Below are 26,739 nucleotides of genomic sequence, written 5' to 3'. Positions count from 1 at the left end.
GTGCAATCTGATGTGTAATGACAAGAATCAACTTCACTCTTCCTTAATCATGCTATTGTGCATCCTTGATAGTAGTAATATCACATCATTTTTCAGGAAACAAAGTACAGGAACATTCTGAAAGATGACTAGTGCACAAATTTGTTATCACCACAGCTGGGCATAGCACTAGGTTTCTTTTTTCCTCAGAAAAACAAATCAGCTTTTATCTACCATACAATGGAGTCAGTGGAAGTCCTCCTATCAGCTTCAAAGAACACTGAATAGAGCCTGCAATGCACAGGCTATAAGAAGATGAAATAAGATTAAGATCAGAGAAATGCATATGAAAAGGCACTAAATGAAGAACAGGAGCATTGAGAAGAAAGGATTAAACAGATTATAAATCTCATGTATAGGGAATTGCTTCACACATGATCGTGAATTACTCCAAATGAACTGCTGTGTTGTGCAGGGGCTTCTGTGCTGACTTAATGACTCTCAAGACAAAGCAAGCAAGATTTTTTCCAGATTTCTTGGTCCTGAATGATATCTGAACATCATGCTCCAAACTGATATAAGAGGAAACTGGATGAAGTGAATTTTAAGTAACCTGTCAGAATTTATTCCCATAAACATAAGGAAAATAGTTTTAAGTCCAGATGTGCAGTTTCATTACATATGTAGCTTTGTGTTTAATGATCTGTTAAGTTCTGGAGTTTTTCTACCCGCGAATATCAATAAAATATTCTGTAATAATTATCAGCACAAGATCTTGATGAAAATAGGTTTCAGAAGTAGACAGTTAGAGATGTTTCTGAGAAACTGTTCAGGACATCTCAAAACTCAAAACATTTACTGCAGGAAGTAATTTCATTAAAGTCTTGATACGTACTATTCTAAGAAATATCAATTGCTAAAGCTAAATAAATGACTTGGTAAACAGAAAAATATAAATGTGTGCATATACAACCCGCAGAGTAGATAAGCAATATTTATTCACACTCATATAGAAATTTTAGATAAACTGAAATAAACATCTCATGTCAATTATAGATTTACAGATACTGCACTTTAAAGATGAACTTTGCAAATCATGCAGTATGAGCACATAAAATCATGCACACAGAGAAAGCAGTAGCAGAAAATACCTACAGCTACTTCAGCCCATTTCATAAAAGCCAGAAGGTAAAGATAAAGCAAGTTCATTTACTCTTACGACTACAAGGCTGCTGCTGGTATCAGACTATCAGAGAGGCTACCAGAAAGTCAGATCCTGATAATATACCCAAACCCCCCATGGCCTACCAATAATTTCCATATTGGGTAGTAATAAACAGATTTTTACACTCTATGATTTTCACAGTTATTTATTGCTATTAATTTATTGTTATTTATTTATTGTAATTCCTTGATTTGGGCAAACGTGCAAAGAGAATACAACCAAGAAACATAAGGAGTGAGTATCCAGACTTTGGCTTGGGTTTAGGACACTGCGGTGGATAACAATGGTTCAAATGCTTTGAAAGACTAGAATAATTAATTATACCATTATTAAACAGACTCCTGAACATATCATCTGGAAGCACTATTACATTGGGTGTCCAAATTATTCCCCTACGCTTAGCACAACCCTCTAAGAGTGGCAGTTACAGAGAGGGTAAAAATTAAATTCCAAAAATTACTGGAAGGCCTCCTCTCCAGTACTGTACTGAAGAATCTGAGTAGAAGGATGGTAGTTGATGAGACTATTTCTGATGTCATGCAGACAAAAGCAAGTGATGCCCCTAAGCAGCATCCACTGCTACTTACCTGTGAAAGCTGCCTGGTGAGAAGGACCTGGGGGTGCTGAATCTACTTCAATCTACTAAATGAATTAATATTTCTGCCATAATACTATTAAAAGTGCAATGATTGCTGAGTGAGGTTAGAGAGGGTAAGGAAAAAACTGCTGCTTCACAATTTTCATGCCTGCCCTCCGGAAGCGTTATGAAAGTCAGTCCACTCTCCACACTGCAAAATGGATGAATGGGCACCTCAAAAGTAAAGGTCAGCTCAGACTATTGCCAGACTTCAAAACAACTCTGAACTTACTTGGTGCTTGGTGTGCTGCTTTGGGGTTTTTTTTGTTTGGTTGTTGTTTTTTTTTGCTTTCCAATATTTGTGTCTTTTTACTCTCTGTGAGAAGTCAAAAGGAGAAGCAGAAATCACACAATAATGTGAGAAAGGTCAGTCTGTTTACAGCTTCAACCTGATTTTCAGATCAGAGATGCCAGGAGGGGAGAAGCATTGGGTAAGTACCAGAGTGTGTGATGTTCTAGAACTTTTCAGGTTTCTTTACCAAAATCTGCAAAATGGAAGAAATCAAAGGCTAAACCTATTATAGCATGAGCATTCACGTGCATACACGTGTTACTCCCGTAGAGGGATGGCGATTTGGGTCTTGTTTTAACATATGAGTCTCATTTCAGGGGTGATGACTTAAGCAACAAAAAGAAAAGCACCACCACAAAATGTTGTTCCCAAATGGCACTCTCCAGACATGACTTTGTCTTGTTAGGATGGGGCTATACGTAGCACTTGAAGCCCATCCTATTTTTTTCTCCTTACTAGAAGGTACATTTGTTTACTGGGGAACAGTAGGGAAAGCTGAGTTGGTTTGATTGTACCCTTGCTTACAAATATACTTCACTGTATTCCTCTATTATTTACTGTTTCTAAAGATTCTAAAGAACTAATTCAGTGTTGTAAATCACATAGGAATAAGGAACCTCACCTGTAGTGTAAAACATTTTAGACTTAGTTTTTGTAGGTTTCTTATGCCTATTATTAGTCATTTCAGATTAAGTGTAAACTAAGAATATTTTAGTTGAAAGAAAATGTATTGCACTACCTGATTTAAAAATCAACCCATCATTTGACTTAAATACATAATAAAAAAGCTATTGTATGAGCCACGAACTTCTTTTTAGTGAAAACTTTTCAAAATTTGTGTAACCAAGCCAAGTCTCAAGTGAGCATGCTCTAGAAATAAAGATATTGTTTTTATAAAGTGAGAGGTTTAGCTTGATTCCCTAAATAATCCCAGCCCAATGAGCTCTTTAAAAAAAATCTACAATAAAAAAGTGTTGAGTGAAGAAAGGAAAGAGGGCAGGAGAGCAGTGTGTTGGAGACAAAGAATTGTTAGCCTCCCCACACTTTACTCAACAGATTTTACTAACCTAAAAATGTCCAATTTAATTCATGGTGTGCAAAAGCAGAACAGAACAACAATGACCCTCTTTCACAGACGTGAGTTTGTATAATTGCACCTTGTAACGGCTCCCCCGCAACTGCCCCTCGGAGTTGGGTCTGTTTGTTTATGTTTGCTGGTTGTTTTTTAGAAAGAGCAGTAAAAGGCATAATCACAGCAGCGACACTACCCAGTGCTATTAACTCTGCTTTGTAAACCTTTGCTGTAGCTCTGACACTCAGTCTTACTAACTACATAGTACAATTTAAGCTGGATCATTTAAATAATGATAAAGCTGTCAAGACTCTGATGTGATTTTCTTCTTGAGCAATTCACCTTCTATTACAGGTTTTATTGTACTTTATAGTGGGCATCTGTAAATCTGTAGATCAGCTTAGCTCCCTAATTTACACCCATTGCACGTACTACATGGTTTTAACTGACTTACTTTAGAAGGATTCACAGTAGTTGCTAGGAAACCTTTCTGTGTTCTTTTCACTTCTTATATAGCATTAGCTTTTCAATTGATAAGGCTGTACCTTTAGGTACAGAGGGATTTAAGCAGAATCAAACAATGACAGTAGGACTGCAGCATAGATAAGCAAAAAAAAAGGCAGGGGGGGCGTGCAAATCCTTGTTCTTTGTACAGGTAATACAGAGGATTAGAGCAAAAGAAAGGACATAGCACATTTTCCATGAATATTTTTTAAAGATATTCTGCATCATATTAAGAAAAGCTGCAAAACAAGACTTCTTACTATAGCTTAAAGTTTATAAATTTGTAAATGATTTTAGCAGAGAAGCCATTTCATTGTGCTGCTTCTGTTACATGGCATGTCTTCCCGGGGATAATTTCCAATGGTAATACTGTAAAGCATTTTTCTGTATGAGGGAAGGATAACTCCCATACAGCTTTAGGGAAGTAAATGTTCTTGCCAGAAGTCTCCCTCTCTTGCAAACACATTCCCACCAAGATAATGCAGTTAAGTCATACTTTTTCCTGCTGAAACAGTCCTTAGGTTAGCAGACACACAAACCGATGTGAGAGCAACACGCAGCCAGGCAGAGTGGAGAGATAAAAGAAAACTTTACCCTTATCTACTGCAAACTACATCGTCTTACTGTTTCTCATCTCTACTGGGATCAAATAGTCTCTCTTTCATTAGAAACCTCTTCCCAATCAATTCAAGTATACAAATGTGTAGCTGATGCACAGCAGTAATTATATTACTTTCAGAAGCAGATTTTCCACTATGCCAGTTTTCTCCTCCCCAAAGAATCCCACCTCTTTTCAAAAGTTTCAGATGTTATTTGAGCAGACAAACTGTGAGGAGCCCATGACGCTCCTCCATCTGCCCACCTTCCTGTTCCTGCTGCACCCAGGTGCTTCTCTGTCCTCCAAGACTGATGGTGCCTGTTCACTCTTTCCAAGCTTTCTGAAAGCCGAACGCAAAACTGTTTTTTTTTCCTATACTGCCCTGTAGAGATTAAAGAGTCTCATAATCATAAGATGACAGGTTCACTTCAGAAAAGAAGCTATCTCATTTCTTCCAGTAGCCTTGCTCAAGTCTCTTGGGTTAAAAGATCTGCATTTGCATTAGCACTGTCCTGGGTAGAGTGAGTTTTTCAAACACCTACTTTCTACCAGCCAGTATGACAAAGGAGAGGAAAGTATTTCCCAGCATCTTGCTTTCAAAACAGTCAAATCAGAGAACATAAAAGCATGTGAAATAAAAAGGCTATGATATTTTCATTCCTAATATAGCCTGAAATTTTATATATATATATATACACACTATCTATAAATATATATTATGGAATATATATATTTATAAATATTTCAAAAAATAAGACAAAGCCACAAATAATAAGTCTTAAATGAGTTTAAAGTTCACAAAATTTAAAGGCAAACAGGACAGTGAAAGAAATAGTGACTGGCTACACTCTGTAGATAATTGACTTCAACCAGTAATGCCTGTGCCAAATACATATCAACCTTCTAGAAAGGTGCATATATAAAGCAAACATCATCTCAGAAGGACTTGAAAACATCTTGAAATAAAAGAGGATCTGGCACCTCCAATCATAAAGAATATCCTTTGCATTTAAAACATTCATCAATTCTAACTGTAGGTTGTGTAGTTTAATCTTTTAGTCCTTCTCTTATTACCCCTTTTCCACCTACTGTTAAAGAGTCTTTAAAGAGTCTTTGGTACTCAATAGCACCTTACCATCAAAATATTAATTTATATACTACTACTAAGTAATCTCTCAATGTTTCTGAGTCAGTTAAACAGATGGACTGATTTAAATCTTTTAAAAGGCACTTGACCCAGTCTTTTTCCTTTTTTTTATAAGTATTTTCTATAACCCATCCACTCTTTTAACAACCTTTAGAACAGGGACAATAGTCTCATGTGCAAAATGGTAATATCAGTTTCTGAGTAACGCAAGTTAAAGTCCCCACTTCATTTCCAAGACAAACGCCCCATTTATGCATCACAGTCTTGCATAAGCTCCTTTAGCCACAAGATCAGACAGAAACCTTCCTATTGTTATTGTGAAAGGAAGGCTAAGTTTCAAAAAGAGCTTGTAGAAGTTGAGTTATGTAAAACATCTTTGGTTACTGTACAGCCAGGTATTCAAAAGCCTTACACTCTCTATTACTTCTCATTGAGGTGTATCTTTCTCCTTGAAAAAGCAGAACCAACTGAAAAGGCACAAAAGTAACAAAAGAACCTCCAAACCCAACAAAAACCACCAATACAACTCCCAGATCTTAAAAAAACCCAAAAGAGCAGATCTCTATGAAGGATATGTTCTTATTAACTCTCCTAAGGGTCATTCTGAAAGTGGCAGAAGAATCAGTACAGCACAGAGGCTGAGCTCCTCCTTTATCATCACAATTGACTTTGCACTGGGTGCTTTCTGTTATTCTTGCGTGTATTTCCTAAACTGTCATAAGAATTAAGTTACATACCACAGATTTATATTCCTAGCAATAAAAGACAAAGAAAGGCAGAAGAAGAGAAGGACTAGGGCCTTAAACATATTTCAAAATAACTCTTCGGTTAAAAGGAATTCTTAACACCAGTAGATGGAAATTTAGAAAATAAGATTCTTAAGAATAACTACTAAAAGCTGCTTTCATCTTTTGGTTAAATAATTTGGATCACATTGACCTGAAGAGATCACTAATGAAATATATAGATGAATCTACATTTGAAATACTGCAGAGCCAGCAAGAAAACCCACCAAAACTAATGCAAAACAATATAGAAATCCAAATCATAACAAAAGGAGTTTTGCATTTGTATCAGGGCTTAATTAGATGTTGATACTTTGGTCTGTGTTTGGCTCAGCCACTTGTGAAAGTTTGTTCTTTTCCCGCCAATTTATGAGAAAACAAGCACTGACAAACTAGAACTTCGTCCTTGAAGCAAGCATCTTGTATAAACTGAAATTAATTGCTTATGACTGGCTTATCACCTTTCAAGGGTGTTTGAAGGGGAAAGTGAAGAACAGGACGGTGAAGTGAGCCCCCAGACCCTGAGGTTTAGCGCGCAAGTGCAGGGGGGAATTCCGAGGTCCCCACGCATGCGCAGAAGAGATACCACCTGCACAACAGAGGGTGGGACTGAAGGCCTCTAGCTGGGCAGTGCTGGCCACACCTGCCCAGGTAGACGTCACCAATTAGTTGTATAAAAAGCAGATAGCTCATGCTGGAGGAGGAGGATGAAAAATGCAAGCTTCACAGCAAAGGACAATGCTGCCTTCTGCGGGGATGCCCGCTGTCTTGTGAGCCTGCTGACTCTCCGAGAATGCAGCTTCTGCTATGGGTAATACTAGGCATTCTGGGGCGGTAAGATAACTTCATTAGCCACACCTGGGTGACTGGGGGAGGCGTACTGAGGGCTTATTTTCCTACTCCTTCCTCTCTCTCAGGTTTTCATTTTGTTGACCACCTCTTGGTAATAAGTATTGGGGTTTTTTGAGCTTTCAACGGTGTTTTGGTTTCAATCTCAGCATCCTTTTGAACTCTCCCTATTACGGCATTGAGAATTAGAAACTAATACACCTAGAGCAAAATTAGACTGTTTCTCTTTCTAAAACACAAAAAATCATATTAGCTAAAACTATACAAAAAAGACTGCTTTCTTTCACAACTGTGTTTGCAAGGCATTCTGAAAATCTACAGAACTAGACTAGACTAGCTCTCATCTACTTTATTCTCATCTTCCTTAGGAGATATATGAAGCTATAAAGTATTGTATTCTTTCAAGAGGAAATGGCTGAGGAATGTTAGTGTAATATATACTAAACCAGCAATGACAGATAAAGTACTAAGATTTCATATGGAACTATCTTATGTTATGCAGATAAATACAAGAAGAATCCAGCATCGTTGCTATACAACTGATTGTTATTTGGTCTATTAAGTGTAAGTAAGTTAGAGTTAAAAGATAAGTGATGAAGAATGAGTCTTCTATTTAACTTCTGCTTAGCAAAACTAAATCACACATTCCATACTTTGTTAATTTTTTTAAAGAATGCCATGTAGAAAAAAATAGTTTAATTCAGTTTTAAAATTGCACTTGAGAATACAACTACTAGACTAGACTCGGTTCTGAGCTCTACTTCACCCACTACAGTGTAACACACCAAACAATGAAAACAACACATAAATTGTCTTCTTTTGTATGATGACAGCTCTCACTTCAAGACTCCAAAGGCTCTCATTCACCCAGTCACACTATTTCTATCAACACAAACACATATTAGTGCATTAACTCTGTACAAGATACATCTGAAATGCCCAGAGGTCAGTAATCCCTTCAACATCACAACCTACGTACTAACTGAGTTCACTAACTCATTAGTAGGATCTGTTTACTTCCAAATGCCTATTTGGTCTCCTAGAAGTAAAATTAATGATTTTTCTTTTATTATTATTAATCCTGATTTTTAAGATTACAGATGGTCGGGGAAGACCATAACTTTGATATTGTAATTCTTACTTTGCAGTTTTTCAATATCTGGCAGTTAGTAGTCAGATTTCTCATCTTTCACAACTTCTGTTGTACCACCAAAGCATTAATAGAACTTAGCTTCTTTTGTATTCTGCTAGAGACTTGACGGGTAATACTGCATTCCCCACAGTTCAAGGCTGTCAGATATTAAGAAGTATTCTTACCCTTTAGGTAAACGCTAGTTGTGAACAAAAAAAAAATTTAAAAAAAATGGAGAAAGAAAGGCTTCTTCAACAACCAGAGGTTAAAAGAACATAGAAATAGATTGAGGGTATATGTAGACTATGCTTACACTGCAACGGGAGTGGGCATAGTTTGCCTCAGTTCCCCCCATTGCTGACTCACCAATGCTGCTCCACTTTACTGCCCGTTTATCCACTTGTATCTCCACCCTGAGTCACCTCACGACTATGATATGATTCCTTGTGTTTAACCACAGTTCCAAATTAAGACCAGACAGAGTCCTTCTCAAGTATTGAGAGGGCTGACAGATATTGAAAATAAGAAATACAGTTCTCATATTCTAGGTCCTGTTTATCATGAAATTGCTCTTCAGCTTGTGAGCATTTCTTACCAGTCCCTCCAGCATAGCAATATTCTCATTGTCAAGTGATACTAATGACCTCATGAGTTCTTCCTTCATCTTCCAACTACTGCTGCCTCATCAATCATAATTTCATGATGTCTGTGTAACTATACCTGAGCTGAAGGTTTTCTCATCCTCAACAAAGTAACAAGTCAAAAGACAGATTCTATACTATTTGGGCTTCTGTAACTAAAAGAGGATTCCAAAACTAAACCCTGTCTTTTGTCCTTCTCCTTTTCCCCTCTGCTCCCTTCAATCTTAAGCTTGCTTAAGTGATTCTTTCCAAAAAGACTCTCATAATATGTTTTCCACTCTTCAACCCTGTGAGAGGGGCAAACCCTCCACAGCAATTCAGAAGGAATTTACCAGCACTGTTCTATAAATTAAAAAGCCTCTGTGGCCTTTACTTTTATAAGAGCTGCAAAGATAACACTGTAAAGGTGTTGCTGGCTCTTTCCTCTTTAGGCTGCTGAGCCAGACAGGGTACCTGTGGAAGTGCTTGTGTACTCAGAAAGGTAGCTTCTAAATACACATGTGGTATTGTTGAAGGTGAAAAAAAAAATCCTACAAAAATCTGTTGATGTGCTTCCCTAGATAGTATCCCTGTCATCAGTCTCAAACATTATATCAGACTCTGGTGACATATATGGTAAGCATTTGAAAACTGATGGTTAAAGAAGTTTGTTTTCCTATGCCAAATGCTGACTTGAGAAGGAAACAGCTTACGTGGGTAATAAGGTTTGTTTTGGATCGATATGCAGTAGATTGCCCAGTGCTGATTATTTTGAACAAATGTACAGCTCTACCCCATGTAATAAAAATCTGGCTGCCCTTTGTTACTCATGAAACTCATAAAGGTTAAACCTTTAGCCTGAAGGAAAAAAGATCCTTTTCATCCAATGAAAATTAATAGAACTGAGCATCCCTCCCCTTGCAGGCAGCTGTAATTTTTCAGCTAAGAGGCAGAGAGGTCTAAGAAGAATTGATGATGGAAAGTTTTTGTCACCACCACAAACACATTTTAAAACCAGTTAGCAGTGGGCTCACTCTGAAAATTGCACGTCTGAGGCGATGCCAGTGGTACATAGCGCAGCTGGTCATGGCTGGGAGCCTGATTCAATGCTGTTTGTCTCAAGATTTTCCAGTGGGCCATTTCAAGTGGCAGTGCACAGTTGATGTGCCATATAACCCACATTAACACCTCACCTGCAAAATACATAATTACATTCAAATCTGCTGATTAGATGCAAAACACAAACACATGCCAGTGGTTGCATGTCAGTGGCAACCATGCCTGGTGAAGGAAAGAAGTGGATTATTATCCAGAACTAGTGCCACATCCTGTCTCTCCAAAAAAAGATTACTGGCAGCTTGTATAGAGATTAAAATTTCACACAATCCTTTTTTAGATGATGGTTCTTTTAGGCTAGGTAAATCTAATTCTGTTTGTTTTCCACATGTTAATTTTGCATCTTAAGTCTCATGGAAAGGTTTGTAAAACATATTTCTGTGATGCTAAAAAAAGATATCTTCTGATAAATTACTTCTCATATATATATATGTATAATGAGCTGACAAATTGCTTGATTTATAAAATTAGAGGATGTTAATCTAATATCTCTTAATATAACTGCTACTCTCATGTCAATCTTCTTTACTGGAGCACGTTTGTTCCAGATTTATTTATTTTTAATAACTAGTGTTCACTTCAGAGTGAAGTTTATGTTTGTATTAAACTAATTTACATCCATTTGAAAGTGTTAAATTCAAGCCAGTCCCTTTTTCCACTGGGAATACAGTCAAGCACAGCTGCTGCCAAATAACTATTTGGAAAATATGTTTTTATTATTGTTGTGTCTTTAGGTGATTACATGCAGTGGCTGATCTGAGAACTCATTACAGCCATTGCTAATGCAGTGTTCTACCACAGCAGGTAGCAGCTAAAAAACTCCAAACAAAAACTAAGCCTTGAATTTAGGAATAATTTCTTAAGACTTCCTTACAACATCACAGAATGGGTCAGGGTGGAAGGGACCAGTGAACGTCATCTGGTCCAACCTCCCTACTTAAGCAGGGTCTTCTATAGGATTGTGTCCAGATAGCTTTTGGATATCTCCAGTGAGGGAGACTCCAACACCCTCTCTGGACAATCTATTCCACTGAAAAGTAAGTATAGATCATACATATACATCACACTTATACATCAACTATAAATATTTGGTGAATCGTTATCAGAATGCACTGATAAAATAATGCATTTATGTAGCATAATCCATTAAATTCCCATTCATAATGAGCTTTGAAACATGGTTTGGGGTTTTTTACCTTAAAAAATACAAGTACATAGTCTAGCAGTATGTAGTCTTTCTAAATTCCATATGTTTAGAGGTTATTTTCTTGAAAATAATGAATTCTTACATTAAAAAAACCATCACTGCTTCAGATATGCTACCACAAAAAAGAAACAACCTTGAAAACACATATTATATTAAAATGAAATCCAGTGAACAAACCTAATCTCTTTAAAGGATTTATGACAAAGGTAAAGCTTAGAAAAACATGTTTTTAAAGAGAGTGAGAACTTATGTAGACTCTATGAAAAAGAGTCTCTCTGAGGAAAATGGTGATCTCAATATCTAATGAAGTCTGGATGTGTTCTATAAAGTGTAAAAATGAAGTTTGCATAGGTCATCATAAAGCTGATGCTTCCTAATTTTACAGACTAGATGATCTACTTCTACTCTTACCTTCACACAGACTCCTGAGATTCTTGCTAGAGGGAATAATAGGAATAGACTTTGTTACCTGTCTGCATCCTGTAATGAACCAGCTGAAGTGTTTGAACCTTTTTCCTTCAGTTCCTGTAAAACCAGCTGCTGTTATCTGATTCACCTGGCCAGCAGTACTGGGGGAACACACTGCTGCTGGCAAGACCTCCAAGGGGCTGGGGAAAAAAGATCCCGCTACTCTGCTTCTCCACTGGTGTCATCCCTGAGCTGAGGCTACAGGTGTTGGAGCTGGCCATGTATTCCACAGGTGGAATGCTGCTAAGGACCATCAAAATGGTTTTGAGATGTGCAAGATTTGGAAATAAAAGCCAGCTAATTTCTCTGCTTTTTCTCTTGCATAGATCATACCCCAATGCTATAGTTACTTCTTGGTGACCTCACTACAATGACAAAGCTGCCACCAGTGCTTTGAGGTGTGTTCTTTAGTCCATAAGCATGGGCTTATTCACTCCCTTTTTAATTTTTACAACATGATTGGATCTCTTAGAAGTTTCCCACATTCCACATTCTTACTTTGTCAAACTAATAAGTGCTGTTTTAATCACTTCCATATCTCTGAGCATCCATATCCTGATAGGTGCTTAAGAGAAGAGTATAAAAGAATGGCTCCTTCCCTGAAGAGCTTGAAGCAGCTACTTTACAAATTGTACTATAAGAACTTGTAAATGACACATATTGAATTTTTAACCCTTATACTTCACCCATATCATTTTTATATCAAGTCTTTCTTTGATACTGATCCACAATTACTTTTTAATAAAGTGTCTTCTTGACAATGTCTCTTATCTCAATCAGACAATTGACAGCTCCTTTATATAATCTGTATATTTTTGCAAAGTATTATATCACTAGGAAAAAGAGAATGACTTAAAGCAACTTAGGTAAACTAACAAGAGAAACAACAGCTCCAAAGAACTGACTTTACAAACAACAGACTTTTGGAGAGACACCAGATTTCACCAAGATTAAAGTGGAGTGAGACAGTATGGCACACACTGATAACATACAGTGTTAAAGCCTTAGAGAGCAAATGACTGGGGAGTTACTGTAATAAGATGCAATTAGAGGGATATTTTAAATTTCTTATTACTAGATATGAATTTTAAGAGAGAATCTGACCAAGAATTATGACTCAGATCGCTGAGAGAGCACTGTATTTAATCTCCTGAGTGAATTTGAAATAATGACTTATTGTTTGTCACCCAGATTTTGTTAACAAAGTAAATAAACTGCATATTTTTAAAAATCTCATCTATTTTTCTCATCTCTCAAATGTATTTTTAATTTTAAAATTAAATATTTTAGAATTGCAAATACTGCTTTTAAAAATGCATTTTAATGTGCTAATAAAATAAGCAACTGATTACACTAGTCCAGGTGTTAGAACTGCTTAGACATCTCCATAGAGCACGGCACTGTGCCATATCATCATATTCTATCTTTTGTCTGGCTCATTTTGTTAACAGAACATTTCAATAATGTACAAAAAAAAAAGCTTCTATGTTTCACTTTATTTCATTCACTGCTGTTCTTATCCACACCGGAATTACAGTTTTTATCTGAAGGTGTTATGTGGGAGGCGATGAAGGGCCCAATGAACCTGCTTTATTCCCTTTCTTCCCACTTGTGGTAACAGGTCATATTGGGGTTTAGCTGGAAGAAGAATCTGAGCGGCCTCGCTTTAACAGGATAATTACAGTGCCATAGCTATGCTGATATAACTCCCCCATGTGGATACTCTATTTCAAGGATAAAAAATATTTTATTCTTGTATAATTACTCTGCTTTTTAATTCTGTCTGAACAAATCCCTATGAAGGGAAGCATATCAATGTATCTACAAAGTTTCATTTCTTCTTGCAGTCCAACTCTCTTAGGGGAACCTGAGATGCTGGGATGGCACCAAGTCTCCCCTGTACTTTCAAGGGAAGAGCATGATCTGTCATCTAGTCTGGACAAAGAGCCCTCCCCACAGAGAAGAAGGAGATTGAAAATGGGGTACCATGAAATGTTTCAACAGTATTGAGTTAGTAGCAAATATATATGTTAAATATCAGCCTAAATTGAAAAGATGAATTTTCACTTGGTTAAATGTCTAGATTAACATTGTAACTTTCATTTTTAAAGTTGTTTGGGGTTTTTTGTTTGTTTTTTTGTTGTTTGTTTGTCTGGGTTTTTTTCTAGTGAACAGTTGAAAACTATGCTTTTCGTTTTCCTGTTAGGAAAAGCCTAGGCGGGCCCAATTACAGATTTAGCTGAACTGAACAAAATGTAGTTTAGGGACAAAAGGAAGGTTAACATCACAGAAACTACTCACTTTTTAAAACATATAAATGCTTTTCAAGTTCTTTTCCACAATGGATCTAAGAGGCTGCCTACAGATACAGGTAGATCTGTCTGTACAAGTTTCCCAGTGTAGAATGTTTTCTGGACTTGCAATCAATTTCCACACTTTCACTTTATGTAACAAAAAGACAATGCATTAAAAAATGAAAAAATAGGTTAATTAATATAATTGAAAAGAAATAGGTAAGTTCTAGTCTTTCTTTTCTCTCTTAGAAAGAATGAAACTCCCCTGTGGTATTAGATTAAAAAAAAAATCACTCTAATTTATCTAGAAATAGCATAAAAGGTTTTCTATTGCTGTCATGATAAATAGTGTGGATAATCTGGGGCTGCCTAATCATACGTCACTCACTGACCAAAAATACGTTTTTTGTCATCAGCATGGAAAGAAATTCTCATTGTTAGTAGAAGAATCCTTGCCACAGCCTGAATACAAACAGTTCAGTCCACAGCACCTGAACTTTCCAAATCACCAAGACAGAACTATTTTTAGATATAAAGCTATTTTGTAGCTTTTTTCTTGAGTGCAATTTTTAAAAAGAAAGTGCCTTGGGTGCTGCTTTGCAGCTTTACACTTCAGTTACTAAAGTGTCACAGGTTTTAGAGACCATGTGAACGTCCCCTTGAAAGGTATGAAAATACTCCTGGATGACTTCTAAACAACAGACTTAAGGGCAGACACTTAGCTTGTGTAAATCAGTATCACTCCATTTAAGTTAATGGAACTATGCCAAGATACCAACTTTCATCTGACATGGTCTATTTTTTGCTTCCAACTACTCTTTCATGGAGATAGAGAACAAAAGGGTTTCAGAAGAGATCTGGGTACAGACTGACCTCCTTGAGCCTGACTGATGCTATAGAATGGAACTTTAGCTGATGAACCAAATGCTGCATCACATTTCCTCCAACAACAACAATCTGAAATAATGATCTGTAGGCTCTCGCTGTTGCCAGCACTTTTAAAATGTTTCCCCTTGTGCCTCAACAGTTGAAATCCCAGGAAGTTAAATTAGCTTGCAAATTTGACTGAATTAACACCTGCTCATTCAAAACACATTTTAACTACAGGAAGGAATTCTTCACTCTCATTTGGAACAGCAAAAAGAAAAAACAACCCACCACCGAACGCAGAAATTATGGCCAATTTCAAGTCTCTGCTGGAATACAGAATTAAGCCATTTCATAGCGTGTGGTTGCTGTTCCATCCTGTTTTCTACTGGTTCCAGTACACGAGCAGACCTAGACTGGAAGCAAATTTATAATTTTCCATGTTTCTGTTGAAAAATAGTCAAATATGCCCAAATATCTTCTCTCAGGTGATGTGAAACTAATTGAGAAATGGAAATTAATATCACATTAATAGTTTCTGCTTCCATTTTTTCTTATATGCCTGTACATTGATACACATAATACTGTGATATACTGCATGCAAAGCAGTGGGAAACATAACATCCAGAACAAGTAAGTTTCTTCTGATGCTGTGAATTCTGTCAAAACTGGTTTTAACCTGGCTTTGCAAACATAAAAAGATTATAAGATTATCTTATATATTATAATATATAATATATAATTATATATTATTTGTAATATATGTTACACCAATATTAAAATTCTTCTAGAGAGGTTACGAATATTTCATTTTTATTTTATAATTATGAACCTGAAAAGGTGTTGCTACTGGAATTGATAAAATTCTGGAAGACTTAATGTACTTCAAATGTACTTAACTTTTATTGTTAGTTTATTGCATTTTTGTAAAGGAACAAAGGAATGTATTCTCTTTGTTCAGAAAACCTAAAAGTGAGATTAAAATCTTGGTGACTTAGGAACTCATGGAAAAAAAAAGGGAAATTCAGATTTACGGACCTGTTGTGAAGCTGGTGCTGTAACTCTCTACATGTCCTCAGCTGGGGTTGTGACATGAGGATAGCAGCTGATAGGCCACAAGACCGTGGCTGGAATCAGGGTAGGAAGAAACTGGCACTAACACTTCCTATGTACCTAGGAAGTGCCATAGCAATTGGGACTGTGGCAGTTTTAATATTAGTGTCTCCCTTGTGAATATGTATTTTTAGCTATGAACATTTAAAGAAGAGGAAGCAGATTTCCTGTTTGCCAGACAGCCTTAGCTGACAAAGATACTTGAGCAGCTGCATTTGAAATGCCAGAGTAAACCCTGGGAAAGAAGCTACACCTGAAAAATCAGGCACAAGAGGTTTTAAGCGCACTGTGTATTCATTTGTCATGAGTTAGTATTATACACCATATGTTTTCTCATTCCTAACTTAAGGAATTGTATGATCTTCCTATAGACGCACCCTTGGATGAGGGCAGTGGTGCCCTGACACACACAGCAATCATTCTCTCACTGTCGAGTCTCAGCATCACAGATTCCAGGAACACACCACTGGACCCCTCACATCCACCAACACACACCTAACTGGATTCACAGAAGCACCTGATCTTGAAAACAGTCCCTTAATTTTAAAGTCATTTACTGTTGTGAACATAAAAGGGATCCTAACTGAAGTTAACTTTTAGTTATTGATAATAAATATTTCAAGCTACTTTACTAAAGTTTTATCAAGAGAGCGACACATTCATAATTATGTTACAAATATATTCTGTGTATATACATAGCTTATGCAATATTTTTACTGGAAATTTCCCTGCTGCTTTAATTTTGTGCCAGCTCTTTATGGAGCCCTGTACTAACTATTGTCAAGGGAACTGTTTGTATTTAGTTCCCTGTAGAAGGGGGTGAGGATTACACTAAGACTTTAAGAAGAGGAGAGATAACAAAGAAAAAAGGCAATAAAGAAGAGACATGGGAAAAAATAGAACATCCATAATCTTGTAGTTCTCAACCTTTTAAATCAGTCAAATAAGGATGAACAGTAATATATTCTAAGATCAATAAGAAGTGAATTTTGGAAGGCTGTACCTTACAGAACTGGAACAGCCACTTCTTATGAAAACTTTTATAGTCCGTGGCAAGTTTCTGAAACAACTTAACAAACAATGAACAAAAGTTCAGTGTTTCTGAGTTTTGGACTGTGTCATAGCAGCTAACATTGTGTTAGGTACTGTGATGCTTGGGAAGTACAGTCATAGGGCTAGTATAAAATCTCACCATGAAGACTTTACTTTTTCATGCTACAACTGCAGCACAGCATCACACTGTCCCATCAGGCTGCTGACTGCAGCATTACATGAGCACACCACAAGCGCTGAACCTCTCCATCATGAGTGTCAGAAATGATGTTTATGCCAGTAACTAATGTTTAAACCCCCATAATGAAACACTGTTTTTCCCCGATAGGTTTTTGAAGACATCAAAACCTCAACACACAACCCCCGAATAATCTGTTGCCTAAGTCAAGCCCAGAGAGCAGTGCAAATCTCTTCCTAGTCAGAGGAGCCGATCAGATGATCCCACAAAGGATCTTGTTGCCCACAGAAAATCACCTGGCCAGTGATGCACTGACTCAGATGATTCAGGGAGAGCACTTAACCTGTGTGGGTTTCTTGGACAATAAAAGCTTGAGGGGTTTACTGTGCCAGCACAACAAATTTAGTAAAGAGTCACAGTGCCTCTGCCCTCTGCTGCCAGTTTTCAGTCCCATAGTGCAAGAACTTCCATTGAAACACTTGAAATTTGAAAGCTGTAGGAGACAAAAAACATGCACTGTAGGGATGCCAAACAGTGACAGGGGTGAGAGGACTCTCCTAGATACTCTTGGGACAAATACAGGGGATCCAGCTGGCATTAGACCTACAGTGCTCAAGACAAGAGACAACTAAATCTCGAACAACAGTTCCAGTCATGGAAGTAAAAGAGGGAAGATGCAGTTAGACATGCAGTTGACATGATGGAGTGACAACTTGCTCTGGAAAGAGGGAAGAGAGTGTCAAAATTGACACAGGAGCTGTAAGCCTGAATGACAGGGAAGATGCTGAAACTGCTGATAGACATGTAACAGTAGATGTCAGGAAAATGAGGTGCACCTGTGAAGAAGAGTTAGATCTAAGACAGTGTATGAAATGCAGCTAAAGCAGAACAAGGACATAGGAATGGTAAGACCATGTTAAAACCTAAGGCAAGAAGGCCTTCTCCAGGGACCAAAGGGGAGAGGAACAGAAATAGTAATAGGAAGAAAATTTTGATATCCACTTAGAAAAGTACGAAAAGCAGAAGTTATATTTTTCTGTCCTGAATTGTTGAATCCATTATAGATAACCTTATTTAAAGAATGCAGTTTTGTCATGTACTGAATTCTTGTCAAAATTATTTTGGGACAGCCAGGTATCAGGTAACTCACACTGAAGTCCCATACAGAAATGTGCTTAACACATCATAACATATTAATGCCGAGAAACTGTCTGGATGGTGATCTGAGGACATTGACCTTGGATGTCTTAGCTGATGCTCCAGAGGCATGTATAGGTCATTCTGAGTTTGACCCTGGGAGGTCTAAACGCCACTGTAGTGGACATCTGGAGCAAAAAAAAAGACAGGTGCTGGATCTATATCATATTTTGAAAAGTGACAGAAACATAGAGGAAAATAATGGAATTCTAGCAGCATGGGGCTCAGTGCCCATATCTCTAATTGCAAATACAAACCTTGGGGATAGAGAATTGCTCAACTGTGGACTTAATGCTAGACAAACAATAGAAAAGGAGGAGGAATCCCGAGAAACATGAATCACAGCAGGGTTGAGATAACACTAGGGGAGAAAGTCATTAATGAAAATTGTTGTTCCAATATATGTACCTTTCAGCTGAAAATAAATTCCTTCCCAACTTGTATTCATTGCTTGTCTGACATGTGTTTAGTTTTACTTTTTGCTTTGTTCTTTCTCAAGTGTTAAAAGGAAAAAATACTTGAAGTCCAGTGAACACAAACTGTGAAATGAAAGCCTGAGACCCTAACTTCAAAGACTAACTACATAGAAGACAAATACAGGTTAGCTGGAAAAGTGTTAAAGGACTAAGGCTGTTTGATGAGGAAGACTCATCAAAACCTATCTTAAAATTTGTTAGGAAGTCTCTCCCTGCTGTCACTGAATGACTACTCCAGAATGTTGGACTGCTAGAAACCTCCTTTGAATCTTCACCCTGGAGTTTCTCAAGGCCTTTAAGATTCAAGTGTCCTTTATAAAGTCTAACACAGATTAAATACTAACAGTTCTCACTTAATCCCAACAGTTGCTGGCCTCCATGATGTAGCTGTCTTGGCTGGTTAGTTTATCTTTCCCTTTCAGATATTACCCTAACAGTCTCTTTTAAGTCATTATTTATCTATGAAGCCTGAGGTTCATCCTAAAAGTTTTTCTGCTTACATGGAAATAAATTCTAGATATGCTAGTAATCAGTATTTCCAGTTTACTTCATCAACTAGCTTTCTAAGTATCTTCTTTTTTTTTTTTTTGCATGTCTTTAAAGTAAAGCTATACACTAAGTCCTTAACCTCCAATTTAATTGAATTATTAATCAGGCCCTCAAAGTTGTTTGACAGTTCTTTGTGTTTTGCATTTTTAACAACTGATCTTCTACAACATGCTCATTACTTTCAAAAACTTTACAGGTAAGGAGACTTATGCAAAAGACTGTCTGGTCACATCATTACTTGTAGTGTTTTTCTTCTCATCAACACTTGGAAATTACATAATAACATAACTCCTGGAAACATTTATTCTTGTAACAACAACATCAAGACTTTATATATCCAAGCCTGATACTTGCCATACAGTGGCTGGAAAGGTGAAGTGAGATTTTTTTTATTTTATTTTTGTTAATAAGGATGAGAAGAGATCTGAAGGCAAAAAAAAAAAAAAAAAAAAAAAGAGAGGAAGAAAAGAACAGCAAGAGCAAAGAAACGATGATGCCAAAACAGCTGCTGAGAAAAAACAGGCAGAGGAATCAGAGAGAAAGCAAGCAAAGAAATGTGATCAGAAAAAAAATCACTGAGCAAGATTTCTACCTGGTGTCTGTTTCAGGGCTGGAAGGGAGGGAGTCTCTCCTGTAATTCTCTGTAGTTCAAAGGATGTTAAAATCAATATACAGGTGAAGAGAAAATACCTGAGACAATATGATACTTAGACAAAGTATTCTACAAATTTGTGGCCCATTTTACAAATGTGTACTAAGGCACTGACTTTAGGAAATCCTAAAAGTCAGGTTTACTGAACTCTAGTGCCAGCCCAGCGAGATGATAGGTTGGAAAAACACGGCTTTGCCTGAGTGACTGGTCTTGAGGCAGCTTCAGATAACTTTTCCTAGAGGGTTAGAGGGTTTTAGGCACCACTTACTACAAGGAAAGCAAGGATTTTTAGGCAGGTTACTAAATACAGGGACACTTGCATTCTACTAGCCATATATTTATGTGGATCCAAACTGTGGTGAGCTGTGGCTTTAGCCCATTACCTGGCATAGCCTGGAGTATAAACATAAGCTTAGAGTGGAAGGTAAGACAATCAAATGAGAGAAAATCTTATATATACACATTAAAGGTTGTAGAGGTAGGACAAAAGTCAGAACTCAATAGAAAAAAAGACAAAATAAGATGATTATTAAAGAAATTTGCAGCTAGTAGACCAGGAAGAAAAGAAGTCTCACCTAAGTTCCATATCAAGAAAAGACATTGACTAAGACTGTAAGCGAGGGAACTGATCCAGAACTACAAATAAAAATAGTCACATCAACAAAAAGGAGTGAGATGAGGCAAGGTGCTAAATAAAAGCTAAGTAACAAAAAGTGAAGGGAAATGGCAAAGAACAGAGAGTTCCAAGAGTCAGACTCACTCAAGAAGAAAGAAAGAAAAAGGCAGCTAAAACTGCAATAGGATCCTGAAATGTAAGAGAGCCATCATTATTTATCAGTGTCTGAGAAGGGGTAGAAAAAGAAATGAAAATTATGCCTGACCCAGTATGAGAAATAGAAACTGTATTAATTTTAAAAGCAAGGAATTATCTGGCTGAAGATAGATAGTGTACTAATAGGACTGGTACAATTCATCTTATATACCCATTGCTATGAGCAGCATCTAAAAACAGGTACTATTGTATTTATCTAGTACAACAGTACCAGACAACTAATTTAACCATATAATTTAGGGTGAATACTCTAAGACAGTCTGAGATTCCCTAGAAGAAAAAACAAACTGAACTTGCAATATTCTGCTCTATATATCTGTCCCTAAAGACACCATTTAATCAGGTTTGTCTCAAATATTAATTTCTATACAAATGAGTTTCATAAAAATACAGTTAATTGAAATATATTTGAGGTGGATAAGGATGATTCCTCCTTCTCCATCAGAAGGTAAAGTACTTCTAGTTTTTGAAAAGATAAAAAAACTTATTCTAAATATTGGAACCCAAAAGTGAAATAGACTGTAATTGACTGTTTCCATTTCTAAATGAGAAAATTAGTGGTAGTTATAGCAAAAATATCAGCATAGCATTTTTGTTTACTTTTTCAGTTTAAATAATCTAATTTGTTAGTTCCAACACAGTCTAAGCAAAAGATATTTTAAAAATTAAGTATGAAGCTAAATTGCCAGTATAGGCAGATACAAGTCCCAAGAAGTCATGTAAAAACAGATCTTTGCACACTCGCTGTGGAACTAGTGAAATATCTCAACTGGATGGCACCTCTGAGTCAATACTCCATGCACAGTTCGATGTTCAGTCACTGAAACTTCCCAGCACAGGCGGGAAAACTAGATTTTTTATTAGATTCCCTCATTATTTTTCTTAGACATTTCTTCTCCTAAGCTGGTTTGAAAGGCCTACACTTACCTCAGTATGTGAGTAAAACATAAATTAAGAAAGCTCATTTGTGAGATCGGCCCTCACTCTCTCAAGCCAGATAGTTCACACCACACACTTGTGTTTCTACTTCCGTGCTACCACCAGACAATAAAATGAGTCAAAGTATGAACCTGTGTCACTGAACACTACAAAATTACTTGCCTTCACTGGTTTTCATTTCTTACTTCTAAAGCACAGAACATAGACCAAGTTCCAAGTCAAATTAAAATTTATAAGTGATTTATCCTTTGTCTTTGCACAGAACTCTTCATGACACCTACTCTGCAGTAATACTGCTCATTCTTATGACTCGAAACATAGGCATTACATGTATATTGCTATGACTCATATGAAGCCCAACAGCTACACAGTAATTAAAAAAAAATAATTTTAAATAAGAGGTAATATACATTTTAGAGTATTCATGGCAGACTTTTATGCAGAATTCAGATGCAAAACTGTACTCCCTTTGCTCCAGGTTTTCTCATAGATATGTACTTTATCTGCCTATACTGTGGTGCAGCAGAATAAGAATTCTTCACGTGGCTGTAAGAGCCCCAAGGAGTTACAAACACAGACACGGTCAGAATGAGGTCAGGTTACTCCACATCCCTTTTCTCTGGTAAAGCAGCAGGAGGAAAAGCATATGGCATAACAGACACTAAGTCGTATTGCTTGTTCTATACTTAGTTTTCCATTTCTGCCACATGTAGAAAGTTCCATGTGTAATAAATGTCAAGAGCCCTTGCATTGCCCCAAATTTTCAAAAATTCTTCCACTGGTTCAGGCAGCTGGAACAGGACTGACACAGACCAGAGCCTGTGCACTCAGACACAAAAGCACCAAAAGACCTATATTTTCCTTCAGGTGGCAAAGAAATGACACTTACTCACTACAACATCCCAGAGAAGAGAACTCTAATCAGACTTGAAGTGCCTCCAGCTTTTTATTGGCACCATTGATCACATAACCATAATAGGCTAAGACGGCCCCATTTGGGCTCCTTTTCTCATTGTGGGTTATGAACTAACCCTGAAGTCACCCTGAAGGTCACACTGGGGGCCCAGATTGACAGGAAGGGTTGAAAGACAGGTATAGGTGGTATTTCTGTGTTGTCCTGTTGGACACACGTGAACAGACAGAGCTTGGAATTAAATTATGGCAGACGCTACATGGATCGGTAAGAGACAGGGTGTGAAAACCTTCTCCAGCATTCAAGTACCGAACTTAGAGGGAATGTTTCAACTTGGACTAAAACCTGCTTATAGAGAGCTAGAATCACAAGCCCATTTATCATTATTCTGGCAAGTGCTCCCTCTGCACTCAAAGGGAATGGGGGAGTCTCACCATAAAATGTGCTGTGCCTTCTGCAGTGTCCTCTGGGACAGCATGGCCCTTTACTCTTACTCAGAAAAACGCCTTAAACCCCTTTCATATTTTATATGCTTCACTGGTAGTCTTACATGGTCATTCAAGAGGAAGGGAAAAAAATTAGATAATTAAAAGAATATTCATGTATTTCTTTAAAAGTGGTTGTATATATGCATACATCTTCAGATACTTTTATTTGAAGTATCATTAATAAAACCAAGACTTACTGGTGAAACTCCACCCTAAGGTAAAATGTTTGTTCACTTCAACAGGATATCTGCCTGAGTAAGGCCACAGGATTTGGATTCAATACAAATAAAGCTATAAAGTATTCCCTCACCAGAATAAAACTGTAAAAAGGCTGCTATTATCACCATAATACTGTATTATTCCAAGTGTGTGCTACTGGACTGTTATTATGCCTGCATAGATAGTTGCAGGGGAAACAGTGCACTGTGTTCTCTCCTACCAACACAGATCTCTGCAGGTAATTTTAATGGGGCTGTTAATAACCTGGCAACCATCCCAGCCAGATGTAGCACATTTAAACATTGTCCTTACAGCTTTGTCAGAACTGTTGACATGGCATGTCAGTAATGGAAAATTGCCACTGCACCGAACAACCATCTTCATTATATGGAATCACATTGTTAATCTACAGCCAAATGCAACTTGAGGCAGAAAGAGAGTTTAGATTGCACCCATCTGTATACTATCACTCCAGGTGGCAGGTCGTTCTTCAGGATTAGAGATTGAATCAGTCTTTCCATCATCAATAAGCCCTGCTCCACAACAAGAGCCTGTCAATCCAATATTTTACTTTCAGCACCGTGAGGACTGCACAGCATGGTAATGAAATTTCCCTGTAAGTAGACCATGGGGATCTATACCAGAGAGATACATCTCTTTAAAAAGCTCAGGGAAATCAGACAGCGTGCTGCACAATCTGGACAGTAACTCAGTTTCCAGCACCACCCTAACCGTTTTATCTGTTTAGGGATGAGATCTACCAGATAAACCAGCATTTTAGTGCTGGCTTATTTAATTTTTTTTTTCAGTAGTAATTAGTATTGGGTAATTATTTCTCATTTGGAAAGGTTTGACAGCCTCAGAAAAGACATTAATTTCTGAAACAAAACAAGGTTGTTGATATACAGCTGCTACATTAAATAATTCTCATCACATATTACAACTATGACCTAGGTTAAAAAATTATTTTAAACTGCCCCTTATTAAAACTACTGGATATTATTTATTATCTTTTCAAGATGCAATTTAGCCTCTTCCAGCAGCAACTGGAATTTCTTCAAAGCCACTTGCTACTTGTAGCAGGCATTTTGTCACATTGAGAAGTCTTCTGCCTCCCTAAATCACCTGCCTTGCTCTTATGTATTTATAATATGCCTCTAACCATGGCACCTAGTCACCGTCCCCAAGGCTTTCCTAAATCACAAAGTTTATTTCAACACTCTCGGCATTTTGTCTTTCTGATGATAGGTTTATTATAAAAACATATAATATAAAAATGTATAAATGCATACTAGCCGCAACTCATATACTTTGATTATTACAAATGAAACTACTTTTGTAACAAAAATATCATGAGTGTAAAATTCTCATATTGTAACAAGCATCTAGCTTCTTAAAAGTATATTATATGTATTGCATTCATTCCCACTTGGCTGTAGTATGGATCATATGCAGCTCCCCCCACCTTTTTTTTAAGTGTTCATGTTTTAACTGAAAATGGTTAGTCACAGCACATTTATTCAAAGCACATAGAAATAGGAATAAATGCAGTTTTTTACAATCTATTGTTAATTCTGGCAGGTTATATGTTTGCTAAACATCTAACAAGTTCAAGCTAACAATTATGATCATTAAACAGAAATAACAATGTGACACGGACACAGAAACTGCTGGAAATAGGATAGCAAAAGAAACAGAACACATTTTAACAGTACCACATTTCAACTATGGAGGTACAGAAAAAAATACTCTAACCCCCTAATTTCTGGAGCAGTAGAACTGGTAGAAATACATCCTGGAATATGTTTTTTACCTCAGTACATCATTTGGTTTTGGTTTATTGCATCTGCAAATGCAGGAAACACATTTGTTTATAAATATAATTTCTTAGAAGACAGATAATTTGATCATTATCAACCTATTACTGTTGTATTTACCCAGGAAAACAAAAAAAAATGTTAGCATTTTTTTTCTGACAGATCTCCTTTTTATTCTACTGACACTGTGCTCTCCCCAAAGGACTACAATACAGTAAGTTACAAATGCCTGCTTCAGCTAAACTGTGGCTCATGGAGAAAAATATTAGTAAATACCCCTTCTGTGTCACCTGTTAAGCCCACCCTGTGCTGAGACGAATACAATGTTTGATTTCTTCAATCTGTGATCATTAAATGAGAAAGATCAGACTCAGTAAATTATCAGTAGAGACTTCAATTTAATACAAAGGATAAAGTCCAAAATATAGAACTTTTCTCCCACATTCCTCAGTCATTTTATCAGTTATAAAATAAGGCCACATCTTTTGCTATATCCTGTTATTTTTTCTTGGAGACAAAGTAACATGATGCCATGAAAGGAAACATCATATGAAAAGAAACACCTCTAACTCAGAAAAAGTTTTTTGTCTAGAACTCAAACTCCTCTATCTATTGTCAGCCCCAAAACAGACCTTTTTGATAACCTTGGCCTTGCTTGGTAACACTTATAAGAAGATAAAGGCTTCATCTACACTAGGAAAAACATTCTCTGGCATCAGACCACCTGTTACAGCTTTTGCATCTACATTTCCTTGGGGTTTGACTCCATCAGTAAAAGGTTAACTATGTTCAAGGAGTACTGCAGACCACACGGTGCTGTGTCTGGCTTTAATCCCTTTGGCCTCATTTGCTGCTTTGATATCCATCCTGAAAAAAAGGGGTTGTTTTTGCTGTTCAAAACACACAAAATAACAATCTTAACACAATCTGCCAGAAAGGTATTTTTCGAACACAACGCTCAGTCAATACTGTGTGCTGTGGGTATAGGATGTGACCTGTGAAGACATTTTAGGGTGCAAGGTTTGCCAAGACAGTGTGGGAAGACCATGTAAACAAAGATACCAAAGCTTTAAACTTGAAAATGAGTTGTCCCTGGAGTGAGCTACCCCCAAAACCCCATCCAGGTTGGATTTGAAAAGGACCTGGCTGGTGTGTTCCAAAAGAAAGCCTGTGAGTAAACTACCAGGTATACACTGTATGTTGGGCCAACAGGCTCCCAAGAGCCTGATTAGACTAAAAGTGCAGGTAATACTCTGACAGTTCTTGGCTTCAAACTGCAAGTGGTCAATGTCCTGAGTCTTTCTACATGCTTACACACGACTGTAGTCTGTACCTTAAAAAAATTTAGGGTACCACTTTTCCCCAGCTTCTTGTCACCACTCAGTAATAGCAAGGAGCAGCACAGACCATCATTCCTATCTTTTGGCTGAACTTTTCTCTTTGATTTGTCTCCTCCTTTGCAGTGATAATTTCACAATAGCCAAAGATATTTGCTACAGAACCAATGCTCCTCTTGTATCC

General features: G+C 37.1%; 2 long non-coding RNA genes across 3 annotated transcripts in view; one reads left to right on the top strand and one right to left on the bottom strand.

Annotated features, from left to right (window-relative positions):
- LOC135412729 (uncharacterized) overlaps positions 1-26,739 on the bottom strand; it is a 165,519-nt gene that overhangs the window by 59,858 nt on the left and 78,922 nt on the right. The window lies entirely within an intron of this gene.
- Positions 11,733-13,525, top strand: LOC135413813 (uncharacterized). The gene is made up of 3 exons (XR_010430396.1): positions 11,733-11,863; positions 11,958-12,029; positions 13,479-13,525. It is a non-coding gene; the product is annotated as an uncharacterized LOC135413813 (long non-coding RNA).

The sequence above is a fragment of the Pseudopipra pipra genome, chromosome 4 (assembly GCF_036250125.1).
Source record: "Pseudopipra pipra isolate bDixPip1 chromosome 4, bDixPip1.hap1, whole genome shotgun sequence".
Classification (NCBI taxonomy): Eukaryota; Metazoa; Chordata; class Aves; order Passeriformes; family Pipridae; genus Pseudopipra; species Pseudopipra pipra.
This window is presented reverse-complemented; position numbering and strand designations above follow the sequence as displayed.